The sequence below is a fragment of the Narcine bancroftii genome, chromosome 14 (assembly GCF_036971445.1).
Source record: "Narcine bancroftii isolate sNarBan1 chromosome 14, sNarBan1.hap1, whole genome shotgun sequence".
Classification (NCBI taxonomy): Eukaryota; Metazoa; Chordata; class Chondrichthyes; order Torpediniformes; family Narcinidae; genus Narcine; species Narcine bancroftii.
The window spans coordinates 30,065,140-30,082,297 of NC_091482.1; the positions used below are offsets into that span (position 1 = coordinate 30,065,140).

A 17,158-nucleotide genomic window follows, 5' to 3' on the forward strand; every position below is an offset into this window, starting at 1 on the left:
GTAGTATCTTCTACACTGGTATCAGAGTCCAGTCTAGATCCAATGTGAATGTCCATATAGTTGTTTAGTAGTTTCACATCTTCCCGATTGTCTCCCATGTATTGAATAAAATTATTTTTGGTTGTAACACTTGTGTCCAGACTCATCTCTCTGTGAACCCAGACTCATCTCTCTGTATGTCTAATTTTAATAATTCACAAAAGGCTGAGTAGTGAAACAATCAGGCTTTTCATAGCTAAAGACTGGAACACTATCAAACAACCATCCACCTCCTTGGCTGATCAGAGCTAAAGCAAAGGGGTAGTCTGCAAAGGGCTATGGATAGGATCGGTCTCATAGGTGTTCCCAGTCGATAGCAGCCAATTATGGTGTAACAGTGCTTTACCACACCCACCAAACCTGATAGTTCTCAAGTTGATGTACACCTCTGGATAAGAAGGTGAAGGGCACAGACATTGTCATGGTTAATGCACAAGAAAATAAGTGCATTTTGGAGGAACTTCCATAGCACTTCTATAATCACAGAGCATAACATTCAAGAACACCGTTTATTTTGCTCTGAAGGTGGGTGTGATTGGATTACCACTAATTATGCCATCATGAGGGTCAATAATATTGTCCAGGAGATGCCACACAGCATATGCATTCTGGGAATGATTCAATATTCATATTCTTACTTGACCCAACAATGGTGCTTACATTAGCTGTTCAAGAATAATGAAAAATAGGATGTAAGCAGGGACTGACTGGAAAATCTCTATTGGTGACATAACATTGAAGCTCATATGCAATGCCTCAAATTAGGGAGTAGGTGACGTCCAAAAACATCTGAAGTGTGTTGTGTCTCCAGTAACATGTTTGCCAGGAAATCTAAACAAAACAAATAAGAAATAGGAGCAGAGGTCGGTCAGTTGAACACAAAAACTGCAGATGCTGGAATCTTGAACAAAGAGAAGCTGATCAGGAATTCTGCTCCACTTCCCTCCTTGTTCTGCATAATCCTTGATTCCTTTAAAAGGTGTCTCTAACTCAGTCTTGATTATATTTAATAGCAGCTTCCACAGCTTTGTAAGGCAGGGTACTCCAAAAATTCATGAAAGAATAAATTCCTCCTCAAATATTTCTTAAATGCATGACTCCTTAATGATTTGCACTGCTCCATGCTCTCCCACAAGGAGAAATGTCCTCTCACCATTTACTTTGTCAATATCCCCCTTAGAATATTTTATGCTTCAATATAATTAACTCTCATTCTTCTAAACAATAAGTCCCATCTGTTCAACTCTTGCTTCATCGGAATTGATCCTGTAATCATTCTCGGAGCTACCAGCTACACTCCTCTCAAATAAGGAAATCAAAATTGTTCGCAGGTTTCAAGTTTGACCTTGTTAACATCTTACACATTTTGGGTAAGACTTCTCGGGCAGCACAGTTGGCACAATGCCTTTACAGCGCCAGCAATCGAGACCAGTGCTGTCTGTAAGGAGTTTGAACGTTCTTCCTGTGTCTGTGTGGGTTTTCTCCAGGGGCTCCCATTTCCTTCCACTGTTCAAAATGTACCAGGGGTTTAGATTAATTGGATGTAAATTGGGCAGCACAGCCTTGTGAGCCAAAATGGCCTCTTACCGTGCTGTATGTCTAATTTTTTTCAATTTAAAAATGTACACATTATCTGCTTAATAATAAACACCAAAATATTGCTTGTCTTCCTAATTACTCATGGTACCTGCATCCTGACTTTGTGTTTCTTGTTTAATGACATCTGCTTGTATCTTTGCCGGTATTTACGATGACGTTGATCTCCTCATCTAGCTGGGCATGCACACACAACAAATCCAATTACAAGACCATGTCATTCTTTATTTAAACAATATTCATCCCATCAAACTCAACAGTTCTCCACATATCTACATTTCCCCACATTTGTAAGTAAAAATGGAGAAGAAAGTGCCAGCAATTGTTTTCCTTATTTGCTATTGAGAATATTTGCTGTCTATGTTCTGGTTCGTAAACTATAATTTGCCATCTGAGTCCAGAATTGGCCATTCCGATCGTTAGCTCCAGGTGTTGAGGTAGGCGGCTTTGCTGTCCCACTGTGATTACAAGGTCAAGTATAGTTCTTCTAAATATATCCAGTGGCTGATACTCTATTCAGACCATTGCAGAGAAATGTTGACATGGCAGTAAAAGCACTAACATAACAACACATCTCATAGACGATATAATTCTGGCCAGTGCTGCAGAGATTGCATTGGTGACTCTCCAAAGAGTCCACGCACACTCTCAGAGGTTGTGTCCTGCTGAGGACTCGATCTATGATAATGTCTAACAGCATGAAACAGCAGCAGGCACAATTTCCTTCCTTTTTCAATCTTTTTATTAATTTTAATATACAATAAACAATGAATATAGAGAATTAGGATACATAATTAAAAAGATTACAATATACAACAAATCAGTACGTAATATCCAATCAAAGACAAAAAAAAGCAATGAAAAATATAACCCCTTGTACTAATCTAATGAAGAGAAAACAAAAAAGAACAAAAAATAATCAAACTGGAAAGCCTTGGATCAGCCTTCATCCAACATAACAAGCCTGGTCCTCATCCAAAGAGAAACTCAATGTATCAGGAAGGGACAATCAATCAAAGAAAATGTTAGAAATTATATATTGTATGAATGAGTGTCGAGTTTCTTCAAATTTAAGAGAGGGAGCACTTCTAACTTTCTCTAAGTTCAAACAGGCCATGGTTGGAGAACACCATCGATCTAGAATAGGCGGAGTGGGGTCTTTCCATTGAAGAATTGCTCTCCTAGCCATCAGGGTGGTAAAAGCTATCAACCGATGAGCAGAAGCCAGACAATGACCTTTGTCTGCTCCAAAATCTCCAAAAAGGGCAGTTATGGGATTTAGATGTAAAGAATTTTCATATCAGAATTAGAATTTATTGTCCATGAACATGTTTCACTAAACTCATTGTTTTGCAGCTGCATCCAGGTGCAAAAATTGCTATGAATTACATTTTAAAAAATAAATTAGTGCATAAAAGAGAAAAAGTGAAGTAGTGTTCATTGTCTGTTCAGAAATCTGATGGTGGAGGGGAAGAAGCTGGGCTTTTTTTTTTAACCATTGGGTGTTCGTCTTCAGGTTCCTGTACCTCCTTCCTAATGAGAAGAGGGCATGACCTGGGTGGTGAGGGTCCTTGATGATAGAGGGTGCTTTCTTGAGACATCACCTCTTAAACTAAAAAACTTTCAGCTCAGTTCTTCAGATACATGTTTTAGAAGTAGATACTTTTTTTTTCATTCAACATGGACCTGCTCTAAATTTAAATTAAATCTTTTTTAGAGCATATTTTAAAAATAAATTTACCTCTTGCTCCAATGTTATTTTTGTAGGAGATATTACAAAATCAACGGCTTTAAAATTGAAACTAAATATGTATCAAATTGAGCTTTTGTGTTTATCAATAGCGGTCTCAATAAAATGCTTAGCTGAAATCTAATAGGGGAAATCTGATTTAAATTTAGAGATGAAACGATGGCATAATGAAATGAAAGTCTGTATTCCTTTAGAAAAGATTACATATAATTTGAGAGATAAATATTCTTTTTTTTAATTAAAGTTTGGAGCCCTTACTTGAAAGTTGTTGATATTAAAGTATGAGGTCTCGATCTGCTCCAGTAGATGTCTTCACTCCTGCAGCCAAGAAGCTTTTTAGTTATAATTTTAAGATTAAATAGTGATCTCCCTTTTCTTTGTAGTTGGGAGAGGGAGGAGGGACGGTAATAGTTGGGAGGTTGGGGAGGTGGTGGGGGGGGATATGATCATATGATATATGTACTAAAATATTTAAAAAATGTCTTGTAGATAGCTAAACATTTTGGGGATGGAGCAAGTCTTATAAAAAAGGGCAGAGGTAAGTCAGATGAGGAAATCAGGGTGCAAACTATCTAAACTATTTATCAAAGGTAATGTTTCCAAATTTAGTGACTGTTTTTAAAGGATGCTCCTCACTTCAGCATTAGTGCTACCATATTTTTGATGCACCAAATATTCAGATAATCAGATCGCTTCAAATCAGCTCCTATTTATCTCATGTAATTCCCAGCACAAGTACTGCCAAATGTGGTTCCAGCACTTTTTGATTTTATTTCAGATTACGGCCTCTGCAGGTTTTGCTTTGATTTTCAAAGGTAAAAGCAGTTGTTAGGTGAGGAGACAACTTTAAAATTTTAAATTTTAATTTTAAACATACAGTATGGTAACAGGCCTTTGAAGCCCACAAGCCTGGGCCGCCCAATTACCCTACTCCCCAGCACGTTTTGACAGTGAAAGGAAAATGGAACCCCCCCACCCACCGAGAAAACCCATGAAGACAGGGGAGAATATACAAACTCCTTTCAGACAGTGCAGGATTCAAACCCCTGTCCAGCATTGCACTAACTGCTACACTAACCGTGCTGTATTTCATTCATGCTAATCGAAAACAGAACCAAATAACAAAACTCTTCATCTCAAGGTCAAGTCTACTGTCACATGTGCTGAGGGAAAGCTTGTTTTGTGAGCAGTGAGTTTGTCAACCAAACAATCTTTACAGGAAGTAATACACAGAGAGAGAGAATGAGAGAGAGAATGATCAATTAGTACAGAGCAATGGCAATATTATTTTACTGGGTTCATTCAGAATTCTGATAAATCCTTTTTAATGAAAATGGACTTTTTCTGTTCTGGAAAACTGAAAAAAAATTCACTCCAAAAGCAAAAATGAAAATCCCCAAAATGTTGATGTTGAGGCAGGCACCAAACTTATAGGCATTAAAGACAGGGCAACAATGGCAAACAAGGTCAACAGGATAGAAGGATGACTTCACAGTGCCCTGGGACTATTAGAAGGGGGAGTATATTGAACAATCTCTCTAACCGGAGGTGATTCATTTCAAATCAGGTTGAGGTGAGTGCTATCGTAAGGTTTAAAAGACAGGTACATGTTAGTAAAGGCTGAGAGGGATAGGGGTTGAATGCAGGCAAATGGGACTAGTTAAGGTGGACAACTTGTTAACAGCATGGAGAAATTGGGCCAAAACGTCTGTTTCCATGCTTTAATGCACTCCAACACCTGAAGCGTTTTTTTTCCAAACAACTCAAGGAATATATTGACAATAAGCACTGGTACTTATGCCCACTGCAGGATATGTCGTATGCCATCCAGATGGATGGCATGCTGCCAGAATCGTACACCCAAGTTCTTATAAATTCCAAAACTCCTCAAGGAACTGCAGATTTAGAGGCAAAAGCACTCGAGTCTCTTCATTTTCTGCAGAAGGAGCTCCCACAAAAGATGTTACTCTACTGTAACACAGTCTCGCAGTTCAAGGTATCATTTTCCAATTGTCATTGTTTGTGACACAGATGAATGATATAAAAGGAGCCTTCTGTCTCTGCACAGTTTGAGGCATTTTTCTCTTGTATTCATGTTTTATTTATACGCAGTCGAATTTTGTCCTACATAATCTAACTTTGTTGGATAGATATTACTATTTACATTGCCTCTGGTATTTCATACACTTACAGCAAATGGGAAATGTCAGAGCAAAATTTCTTTTCAAGTTGCTTTATGATTAAACAGAAACCAGCTGCACTGATTCAGCCACAAACACAATTGCTTTTGCCACTATTTACATATTGTAAATATGCCTGATGAGGAAAGGAGTATTCTCAGCCCAAAAAAAATGACGAAATGGGAGACGGATGTTCCATGTCGCTCACTATTGAGCTGCCTTTTCTTTACATTGCACCAGCAAATTTGTAAAAATCAGATCCTCAGTTATGGTCTTCGAAAGTGTCCAAACAGTTTTGAAGACCATTTTCAAGTTGAAAACGTTGCCGCCCCATTCCTTCCAATGGGTGCTTGTATGTTAGCCTTCTGACCACTGACTCATTGACGCTGAAAAGACCGGCTGAGGTCCTCCAGCATTTTGGTGCTTTTACTACAATCACAGTGTCAGCAGACTTTCACGTTTCGCTCACTTTTCCTCACATCTCTTTCACCATCACCCACCTATTTAGCAAGCTGAGAATAAGGATGAGCGTTACCAAACCAACAGTTCTTACAGCCTTCTGTTGGCTTGTTTGTGAACTGGGGCTATACAAGGAAATGCCTTTTCATTATCATCTATCAACGTGTTTGGGTTAAAAAAAATGATGAATCCGGTCTCTTTGGCAATGATTGACTGGAAACATGATAACCTTCTCTGTGGACTCAGTGTTCAAAGAGTTTAACCCCGAACAGTAAGAAAGCATATAAATCAAGAAATAATAGGGAAGGGGCGTTTATCAGAATCAGAATTTATTGTCAGGAACATGTCAAAAAATTCATGTTTTGCAGCAGCGTCACAGAGAAAATATTTCAAATTACATTTCATAAAGAAATACTGGAAGAAAATAGGATAACACGAGGTAGACCCTCGATGTTGTGGTGACCCATATATTCTTAAAAAAAAGTACTAAACCTCCCTACCCTGTAATCCTCTATTTTTCCTCCATCCATGTGCCTGTCCAAGAGTCTTAAATGCCCAGAGGTGATCATTTCAAATCTGGCTGAGTTCTGCATGCACCAAGCCGCAAGAATGTATGGCAGTGTTAGATGCGAGTACCATTGTAATATTTAAAAGATATTTAGACAAATACACCGATAGGAAAGGTCGAGAGGGATAGGGGATAACAGGCAAATGGGACTAGTTAAGGTGTACAACTTGGTCAGCACAGACAAGCTGGATCAAAAGGCCTGTTTCCATGCTGTAAAGCACTCCATCGCTATCCCTGGCAAGGCATTCCATGCGCCCACAACTCTAAAAATCTTACCCCTGATGTCTCCCCTAAACTTCCCTCCCTTCACTTTCTACATCTGACCTCTGACGTTTTCTATTCCTGCTCTGAGAAAAAGGCACTGGCTGTCCACCCTATCTATGCCTCCCATAATCTTGTAGACCTCTATCAAGTCTCCTGGGCACCTTCTACACTCCAAAGAGAAAAGTCCCAGCTCTCCTAACCTTTCCTCATAAGACTTACTTTCCAATCCAGCCAACACCCAGGTAAATCTCCTCTACACCCTGTCCATAGCTTCCACGTCTTTCCTAAACTGAGGTGACCAGAACTGAACAAAATACTCTAAGTGTGGTCTTACCAGAGATTTGTAGAGTTGCAACATGACTCTTGAATCAATCCCCCTATTAATGAAGCCCAGCATCCCATAAGCCTTCTGAATTATCCTATCAACCTGCGTAGCGACCTTGAGGGATGTATAGATTTGGTCCTAAAGGCCCCTCTGTTCATCCACACTCTTAACTGACCATTAGCCCTGTACTCAGCCATCTCCCTTGTCCTTCCAAAATGGATCAGTTCACAATTATGTGAATTGAACGCCATCTGCCATTTTTCCACCCAACTCTGCATCCTGCCTATATCCTCTTGTAACCTTTGACAAACTTCAGCACCATCCACAACTCCTCCAACCTTTGTATCATCCACAAACTTACTGACCCATCCTTCCACCTCTTCATCGAGGTCATTTATAAAAATCACAAAGAGCAAGGTTCACTAAACAGATCCTTGCGGAACTCCACAACTCTCTGGCTTCTACACATATGCCAATTTTGTATCCACACAGCCAAACTTTCATGGTTCCAAAGCCTCAAAAATTTCTGTACAAGTATTTCATGGGTGATCTTGTCAAATGCCTTACCAAAATCCACACAGACCACATCTACCACCTTACCCTCAATTTATTTTGTTACCTCCTCAAAAAAACTCATTTAGGCTCTTGAGGCATGCCCTTCCCTTCACAAAGCTATGTTGACTATCCTTGAGTAGACTGTACTTCTCCAAATGCTCATAGAATCCTTAAGAATTCTCTCCAATGACACAAAAATCACCAATCTATAATTCCCAGGATTCTCCCTATTACCTTTTTTAAAAACAGGGGCACTACATTTGCCATTCTCCAATCCTCTGGCACCTCCCCTGTGGCCAAAGGGGACTCAAAGATCATAGCTACTACCCCAGCTATCTCTTCCTTCACTTTCCTCAGTAATCTAGGTACATCACAATGGTCCCGGGGATTTAAAATTTTAATGTTTTTAAGAAGATCCAACACTTCTTCTTCCTTAATTTCCTCATTATCCATCACACAATCCTGTTCTGTTCTGACCTCACCTGATCAAGGTCCTTTTCCCTTGTGAATACTGAAGCAAAGTATTTATTTAGGACCTCCACAGCCCCCTCCACCTCAAGGCACATGTTTCCTTCTTTATCCTTTAGTGGCCCCACCTTCATTCTCATCATCCTTCTGTTCTTCACATTGGCATAGAACATCTTGGGGGGTTCTTCTTAATCCTACAGCCAAGGCCTTCTCATGCCCCCTTTGAGCTCTACTAAGTCCTTTCTTAAGCTCCTTCCTGGCTACCATATACTTATGAACCTGTCCTGTTTCCTAAATCTAATATCTGATTCCTTCTTCCTCTTGACCAGTTGCCTCACCTGTTTCGTCAACCATTGTTCCCTTTTCCTACCATCGTTTCCCTGCCCCAATGGGACAAACCTATCCTGAGCCCAGAACATGTCGTCCCTGAACTTCCTCCACATTAATTCAGTGCTTTCACCCTTGAACACTCTTGTTAGTTCCTGCCTCATCCCATTGTAAGTCACCCTTCTCCATTAAATAATTTCCCATTTGCCTACTTTTATCCTTATCCATTGTTATGTAAAACTCAGGGAGCTGTGGTCACTCTCACCGAAATGCTCTCCCAGCACCAGATTCATTAACCAGAATTAGTTCAGTATGGCTTCTCCTCTTGTCGGCTGGTGACATATTGTGTCAGAAATTCTTCTTGAACATACCTGACCAATTCAGCCCCTTCTATCTCGCTTGCAGTCAAGAAATGCCACTCTCAATAATAGGGAAGTTGAAGTTTCGCATAACGATAACCCTATATTTCCTGCACCATTCCAAAATTTGTCTGCTCTTTGGTGTCCAGAGGCCTATTTGGGGGCCTTTAGACTACGCTTCATACATTGACTACGGTCTCAGCTTAAAAATGGAGAACTGGGAAGGCAACCACTACAATTCGGAGGGTCAGAGATCGTGACGGATGGAGAGACATGATCGCCCAAGCTGAATGGCGATGGCACCTGAATAATGAGATTACTGCTAGTACAGTGATTATTCCTTTTCTATTTCTGACTTCCTCCCAAACCATCTCAGTAGACATTCCCTCTGCAATGTCTTCCCTTTCTATAGCAGTGATGCTACCCCTGACCAGTAATGCTACTCCACCCCTCTCTCTTACCTCCAAACTCATCCCTTTTAAAATACCTAAACTCTGGAACCTACATCAGCCAATCCTGCCCTTCCTCCAGCCAAGACTATGTAATGCCCAACCACAAGGTGCACCTATAGAGCAGTGGGTTAGCCACTCATCTACGAGGTGTACCTGTAGAGCAGTGGGCTAACCACACATCCATGAGGTGCATCTGTAGAGCAGTGGGCTGACCACACATCCACGAGGTGCACCAGTCGATCAGTGAGCTCACCACACATCCACGAGGTGCACACTGACTGTGTGAAAGGCAGTAAATAATCTTGCATGGCTATAGCTTTTATATCAACAAATGAAAATAAAAAAGGTAGTGGAGAAAGCTAGCTCATTGAGCATACTGGAAACAACTACTGAATCAATATGTTATGAAACCAGTCAAGATGTAGTTTTAGTTTGAAAACATGATCATACTGAATCCACCCTGTCAAACCCAACTGCTGATGGAATAAGGAGAAATAAACTTTGATTGGAACTATGCAAACTCCTGTTTCAACCCAGGTTCCAGGTTTACACATACAAACCAATGGTGTGAGAAATAGGATGATTCTGGCACAGGAATTTTGAATACGCCCTGCTGACAAGCTGGGTATTTTTAGCAGAATTCTTTACCAATCCATATGCATGTTTTCTGGACCAACAAAATGTGGGAAGGTGTGAATTCCACCCAAGACAGAAGGACTTGAACCTGTGTGGTACTTAATGTCACTTCTTTGGATATTTATTTGAATTTATGTCTGAGAGTCTAAAAAGGCTTCCTCACTTTATGTTTTTGAAGTCAGTGGCATATTAAATAAAACAAAAGAGCATCCCATTGGCAGATTATTAACTCACCGTTCTTAGCCCCAAGCATGTTGCCTTGGTAACCTCAATGGGTTAAAAAAGCAAGCAGCGAGTTCATGACAAGAGTAAGGGGATACTGTTGCATCATAAAACATTATTTTTTAAATTAATAATTACTAATAAAGTTACATCGCACTTAAATCTAAAATTAACTCCAACTGAGTGTGTTTGTGTGTGTGTGTGTGTGTGTGTGTGTGTCTGTGTGTCTGTGTGTGTGTGTGTGTGAGAGAGAGAGAGAGAGAGAGAGAGAGAGAGAGAGAGAGAGAGATTACATTTTAGGCACAATTCTGGAAAGTCCATTCAGAAATGAAATGTGTGACTTCCATGATGCTTTCAAGACCCAGGAAAAGGTCAAATGAAAAGACCATCAGAATGGTCACAATCCAATGACCGTTACAATGATCACAGTGGTTCACTGTTTTCCCTGACAAAGAGAAACAGCAGAAGTGTCCATTTCCCAGAGCCATATCAACTCTGTTTTTTAGATCCCTTGCTTGATCAATACTGGCTTCAGTTTCAATGTCCTTAAAAAATCATGACTTCTCTCTGAACAGATGTATTTTCCTTGAGTTCTTAATTGAGAACATTAACTCTATTTATGGCTTGGACCCAGGTACCTCTGCATCTGTAAAACTGTTGTTATGAAATCTGTGAGTGTTTTTTTCACCTTGTTCCAACCCCCAAAGTGACTCACTGAAAAAAACCGAGGCTTGCAACAATACAGAAAGGAGGTGGTAAAATCATGAAAGGGTAAACCACAAGGCAAGGGAGGAAAATTGACTGGAGTTCATTGGTCTGTTCCTTCACTGTATTCTTATGCCATAGTATGGTTGTACCTCTCTAATCCAGGACTCTGTGATCCGGTAACTCCCGTCGACCAGCACGGTTTTAAACCTGCTGCCATTAGTTTGTGGATCTGTCACCAGGGGAGCACTGTTAGCAGCGATAGTTCCGCACAGCCCTTTTACGGCATTTGAATTGCCCACTTTCTTTTTCCCTCTCTCAGTTGCACAGTTTAAAATTGTGTTCCAAACCCACCCACTCACCCAGCTGCGAACATGACATCACTGAGACAGCTCAGAGGCCCAGATTAACACCAAGGCAGGACTTTAGGCAAATTGCACGGCTTAGGTTTTAATACAACATGTCCAACCCATCGTCCAGCTCAGAGGATCGGCCCAAAGGTGCAGAGTGATGCAAAGACTGGAGAAGCTGTCATTTGATGGTCAGTAAATTTAATATACAGTCAGTATATTTAATCTCTATTTTCTGGCATTTTCTGATGTCCGGCAATGGCCATGTCCCAACGTCGCCAGATTGAAGAGTTAGGGTTTTTCTTTATCTACAGATTTCATCAATTCAATAAAAATAAACTGTCTTTTTTACATCTGGGCCTAACCATGCATCAGCATCAATGAAATTGAACTATAATTATATCAGTAGATAACCCATAGAATTAATAATGACACTCTTTAGCTTCAAGGCTTTGACAATCTAATAACTTACTTAATCAAAAACACATTGTGGAAAACAAAAGCCCGAGCATTTTCAATATGATAACAGCAAGTCCCCAAAGAGCAAAGCAGATCCTATAATTCCTTTGAATGATTATGATGAATGATTATGTAAATCAGGTATGCAAATTAGTGAAAGATTAAATACATTTGGTGCTGTTTGGATTTTAATGATAAGAAATCTCATCTTGCCCAGAATAGAAGGACCAGAAGGCATCCCCTGTGTTTTAAAAGGACTGAATTCAAAATTTAAACCTGTGCTGCATCTTTGGAATGACACTCCGGGGTCAGCATTGATTCACTCAAAATACAAATTAGATAGATTTGTTCCAAAAAATAGCATTGTGTAACAGTATCAGAGTAATTTGAGAACAAATTAAGTGCAGTGTGCCTGAGAAAAAAGATAACTAAACTGTAGTTCCCCAAATTCTCTATTGTTGTAGTGTTCCTTCAGCCATGTCTATCTCTGTTGTAGATTTCTTAAGGTTAAGAGACTATGTATCCATGGACAGGTTGTAAACTGGCTTCAAAATTGCCTGTGTGGGAGAAAACAGAGAGTGGTAGTGGATGGTTGCTTCTCAGACTGGAGACCTGTGACTAGTGGTGTGCCACAGGGATTCATGTTGGGACCATTGTTGTTTGTTATCTATATCAATGACCTGGATGATAATGTGGTAAATTGGATCAGCCAGTTTGCTGATGACACAAAGATAGGAGGTGTGTGGACAGTGAGGAAGATTTTCAAAGCTTGCACAGGGATCCGGACCAACTTGGAGAATGGGCCAAAAAATGGCAGATGGAGTTTAATGTAGACAAATGTGAGGTGATGTGTTTTGGAAGATCAAACTAAGGTAAATGGTGGGGGACTAAGGAGTGTGGAGGAGCAAAAGATATAATTCCATGAAGGTGGCATTGCAGGGGACAGGGTTTTCAAGAAAGCTTTTGGCATCTTAGCCTTTATAAATCAAAGTGTTGAGTACAGGAGTTGGGATGTTATGTTGAAGTTGTTTACGACATGGGTGAGGCCACATTTGGAATACTGTGTGCCGTTCTGGTCACCCAACTACACAATAAGATTGAAAGATTGAAGATGTACTGGGATATTGCAGGAAAAGATTAAGCCTGTTAGGACTTTATTCCTTGGAGTGAAGAAGAATGAGGGGAGATTTGATAGAGGTTTACAAGATTATGAGATTTTTCCACAGATTAGGGGAGATAAATACAATAGTTTTAAGATGAAAGGGGAAAAATTTAGGGGGAACATTAGGGGAATGTTCTTCACTCTGAGAGTGGTGTGTGTGGAATGAACTGCCATTCGATGTGGTGAATGTGGGCTTGATCTTAATTTTTAAGAATAAAATGGATAAATACATAGATGGGAGAGGTCTGGAAGATTATGGAATGAGAACAGGGACTAGCAGAACAATAGAAGGGATTTTCTGTGCTGTAGTGTTCTCTGGTCCAAGTCTAACTGATCGCTGTGATTTGGGAATAACTATTACTAGGATAGCAGACAGTGGATTTCATGTTCTCTATCCACTCTCCTCAAGATCACACCACAAGGCACGTTAATTTTATTCCCAACTGATTAAAAACATGGAGTGGAAATGTGTACTCATCTTTAATACTCTTGGTGCAAAAGACTGCAGATTGTGAAATTACAAAACCAGAAGTCTGCTAGAAGACTGCAGCTGGTGAAGTAACATGCACAGAGAGAAAAATAAATCATCATCCTCTTAGGCTGTGGATAGTGAATGGAGGGTGGTTTGGTTATACATTCATAATCAAAACTACAAGGTATATGTAATATGTTCCTCACAATCTGTTCCTTTTTTCATTCTATCCCTAATTGCTGGCATTCAGAATAATGTTCTGTTTGGCTATTTTGGTTTGCACTATCTCAGATATTCCCTCTGTCCTCTCCCCTACTCTACAAAACCCACTTTTATCTCACATTCCCAGAGTCACTGACTAAAATGTTGACTCTGCATCTACCCCCCCCCCCAACCCCGACGCTGCCTCTCCTGTTGAGTTCTTCCAGTAATTTGTTTGTTTCACTGTATTCGATTAACATGACAACAGAATCCCCCCAAAAAAGAACAATTCTGAAATGTTTAACAAAGGATGACCTAACTTTTTATTCTTCTGAGTTCTACACCAACTCAAATTAATAAATATTAAAAAGGAAATGAGGCGAGTAGAGCGCCAGTTTGGAAATGTTGCTGAAAGAATGCCAAAGATTGACTGTCACTTCAGTTAGGACATTCTCACTGCTTGGCTGCGAGATGCAAGATGATAGGAGGGGTGAATCCCTCCAAGTAACACTTCCAAGAATTGTCCCACATTTCAGATTACTTAATTGTCATCATGCCACTGGTGTCACTCTTCTTGCTGTCTATTGCAATGCAGGAGTCTTTTATGAATATGTTATTTGTTTTAAAAATACATTTTCAGTAAATTCTTCGAAGGGGATGAAGATTTTATTCCATCAACTTCTCTCAAAGACTCAATGCAAAATTTAGATTGCATGGTTTTGAGCAACTTTGATGGTGATGGAACTTGATGTTATAATAATGAATTTTATCTAGCAGCAAGGGTTAAAATGGATTTCAATCTGCTTGTGTCTTTTTCACTGTTGTTAAACATATTTTTATGCTGTCCCCTAACAACATCTTTGAGCCAAGGTTACAGTTGGTTTCTCGACATATTAAGATAAAGATGCTCAGTTTAATTCTTTTGTTCTGTGAAAGTGGAGGGATCGGAAAAGCTCTTGACAATTTGTATTGATCATGTAACAATGTTATAACAATGTATAGCAACCGATAATAATGTTAACAATGTTTAATATTGTTTAATAAACTTTGGAAAACTCAACTTTATTACAAATTTGTTTGAACGAGTAATAGATGACAACAACAACAATAACATTCTGATATCTTCCAAGCGACTATAAAGGAAGGTAGTCGCCACACTAGCAATACCATTAAGCCCAATAAATGCCTGATGAAAATAATATTATCTGTACTGGACAAGAAATGTGGAAGAGCTATATATTATTAAATGCAAATATACATTTTTTTTTTTAAAAACTAGTAACTGTTTGAAGAAAGATTGACTGTCACTTCAGTTAGGACATTGCAGTGAAAGGACAAGTGAATTTCAGGTCTGGCTCATGTCACCACATCTGTCATGCCAATGGGCAGAGTAGTCTCCAAGTTATAATTCTCCATTACTCTGTGGGAACAGCATAGATGGGAGACTCATCTATATCATCAATGGATAAAAGCAACATATGTTACTTCACAAGGTTCTTGTACAATTAGTTTCTTGCAAATGTGAGTACTAAATGTGCTTTGTCAAGAATTTGAAAATCTTCCCTGGAGAGCTGAACACCCAATTGTAATGAAATTTTGAAGCGATCCAAACATCTCGTCCATCAAGGTTTCAATCCAATCATGGGAATATTTTTATGAGTGGATCTTTGGACAGTATTGAGATGATAAAAGATTTCTATTTTACCTCTGAACCAATCTTTCCCCAAAGTTTCACCACTTGCCTCAAAGTTCCTTTGACATGGTTTCAATCCTCCCCTTGGGAGCTCTATATGTAGAGTTTGCAATTTCTCCCTCTTACCAGCTGGGTTTGGTCCAAACACGGTAAATTGTGTTGATGAGTAATGGGGAGGGGAATTACAAAGGAATTCCATCATCTAGCAAGATTCCACCACAGACACACATTCCCCTCCCCATTTCAAAGGATATCACATCATTTGTTATTTCCATGTCTGCCCTTCCATTCCTGTCCTTTCTCCCTTTCCATTCCTCCCTTTTCAGATCTTTCCAGGTGAAGCAGTGATTCGCCTACACCTCTTCCAGTCTCATATTGTACACACTGTGTCCACACAGGAGAAATTAATTGCGGATTTGGCAGTCGCTTTGCAGAGCCCCTGCACTCAGATTGCAGGAATGACTCTGAGCTGTTTCCTTCTTGCTATTTTAATTCACGATTACACTTCCTTCCTGTTTGTGGCCCTCTGCTTCATCATGGTGGCTCAATGAAAATAATGTCATCTACACTGTACAAGAAATGTGGAGGAGTCCACCTCCACATACTCACAAGAAGCTACAGGGAGTCTCTGGAGGGCAGAAAATCTTTCTTATGAAATGCCAGGACCCTGACACTGATTGCTGGTTTAGGTATCAGCGACCAACAAGGCACAGAGCCCACCCTGAACCTTTCTGCAGTCATACACTGATCCACCTAGAAGCTGGTTCCCACCATGTGGGACTAGTTTCAAGCTGTAAACACACAGTAACGTGCCACCAGGTAGCACCTTGCTGTACTCATTGAACAGAGAGATGCCACATGAGCAGATCGATACAAGGATGCTCCCCATCAGTGCCCCAGGGTTTCATAGGAGTGATGGGCATTACAAATCAACCTCTTGGTCCTTCTAAGAGACAGAGAAAGACTGCAGAGCAGAGGGATGTTCTTCCATACAGGCAGAGCCCAGCTCTGGGGAGAGTACAGGAATAATGTACAGAAATGTTATCTCATGAGCAGTGGAATTCCGCTTCTCACCTGAGCTCATGTATCTCCTCATTATATACAGAGTATTACTCAGACTGCATGACAACGGGCTCGAAGGAGACAAGCGAGAAAAGCAAGGATCAGAGATACGTGATTTGATCTTTGTTGGCTCATGGAGCTCTCCCCGCAGTGACCTGAAATGATGACAGTGCAGTCGGCGCAGAAGCACTTTGTTCTCCCATTGTTTGCGCAGTCCCTTGAGGGGTTTCCCGCTCTGCAGGCTCAGAGTATCGATGCCCTCTATTGCAAATGAACCAAGCCACCACCACTACAACCTCCCATGATTGGCCATGGGCCTCTCTCTTTAGCTAGCCTATCTAAGGCATAAGGTTCTCCGAGGACATCACAGGCCCTTCAAGGTGAAAGGAAGGAGCCTTCCAGCAGCCACTATGGATATGAAAGGGGGAGACTGTAATCAAGTGCTAGGACCTTAAATAAGTAAGAAAAGCACAAGAGGCATGAGCTTGTTTAATTATCAAAGAGCGTTTTGTTTAGACATACAGCACGGTAACAGGCTGTTCCAGCCCACAAGCCCATGCTGCCCAATCACACCCAATTGACCTACAATTGGGTATGTTTTGAAGGGTGGGAGGAAGCCGGAGCACCCGGAGTAAACCCACGCAGACACTGGGAGAGCGTGCAAACTCTTTACAGATAGCGCTGGATTTGAAACCCAGTTGCTGGCGCTGTAACAGGCTCGTGCTAACTGCTACCCCAGTCGTGCCACCATAACGTTCCAAATAGCTGTATAATTAGGCTGCATTGATTACTACACAGCACTGTCAAATGGCATTCTCATTCAGGTACACTGTATGCAACAGCAAATGTCAGCC

General features: G+C 40.4%; 1 long non-coding RNA gene across 3 annotated transcripts in view; it reads right to left on the reverse strand.

The window, feature by feature from the left end:
• LOC138749541 (uncharacterized) overlaps positions 1-11,792 on the reverse strand; it is a 72,775-nt gene extending 60,983 nt beyond the window's left edge. The window contains exons 1-3 of one of the 3 annotated variants that reach the window (XR_011348734.1): positions 10,213-10,247; positions 3,644-3,703; positions 1,727-1,812 (exon numbers count right to left, since the gene is read on the reverse strand). This is a non-coding gene — a long non-coding RNA (uncharacterized lncRNA). Of the gene's footprint in view, positions 1-1,726; positions 1,813-3,643; positions 3,704-10,212; positions 10,293-11,727 lie in introns of those variants that run through there. The other 2 variants (XR_011348735.1, XR_011348733.1) reach the window with 2 other exon arrangements.
• Between the last annotated feature and the right edge of the window lie 5,366 nt (positions 11,793-17,158).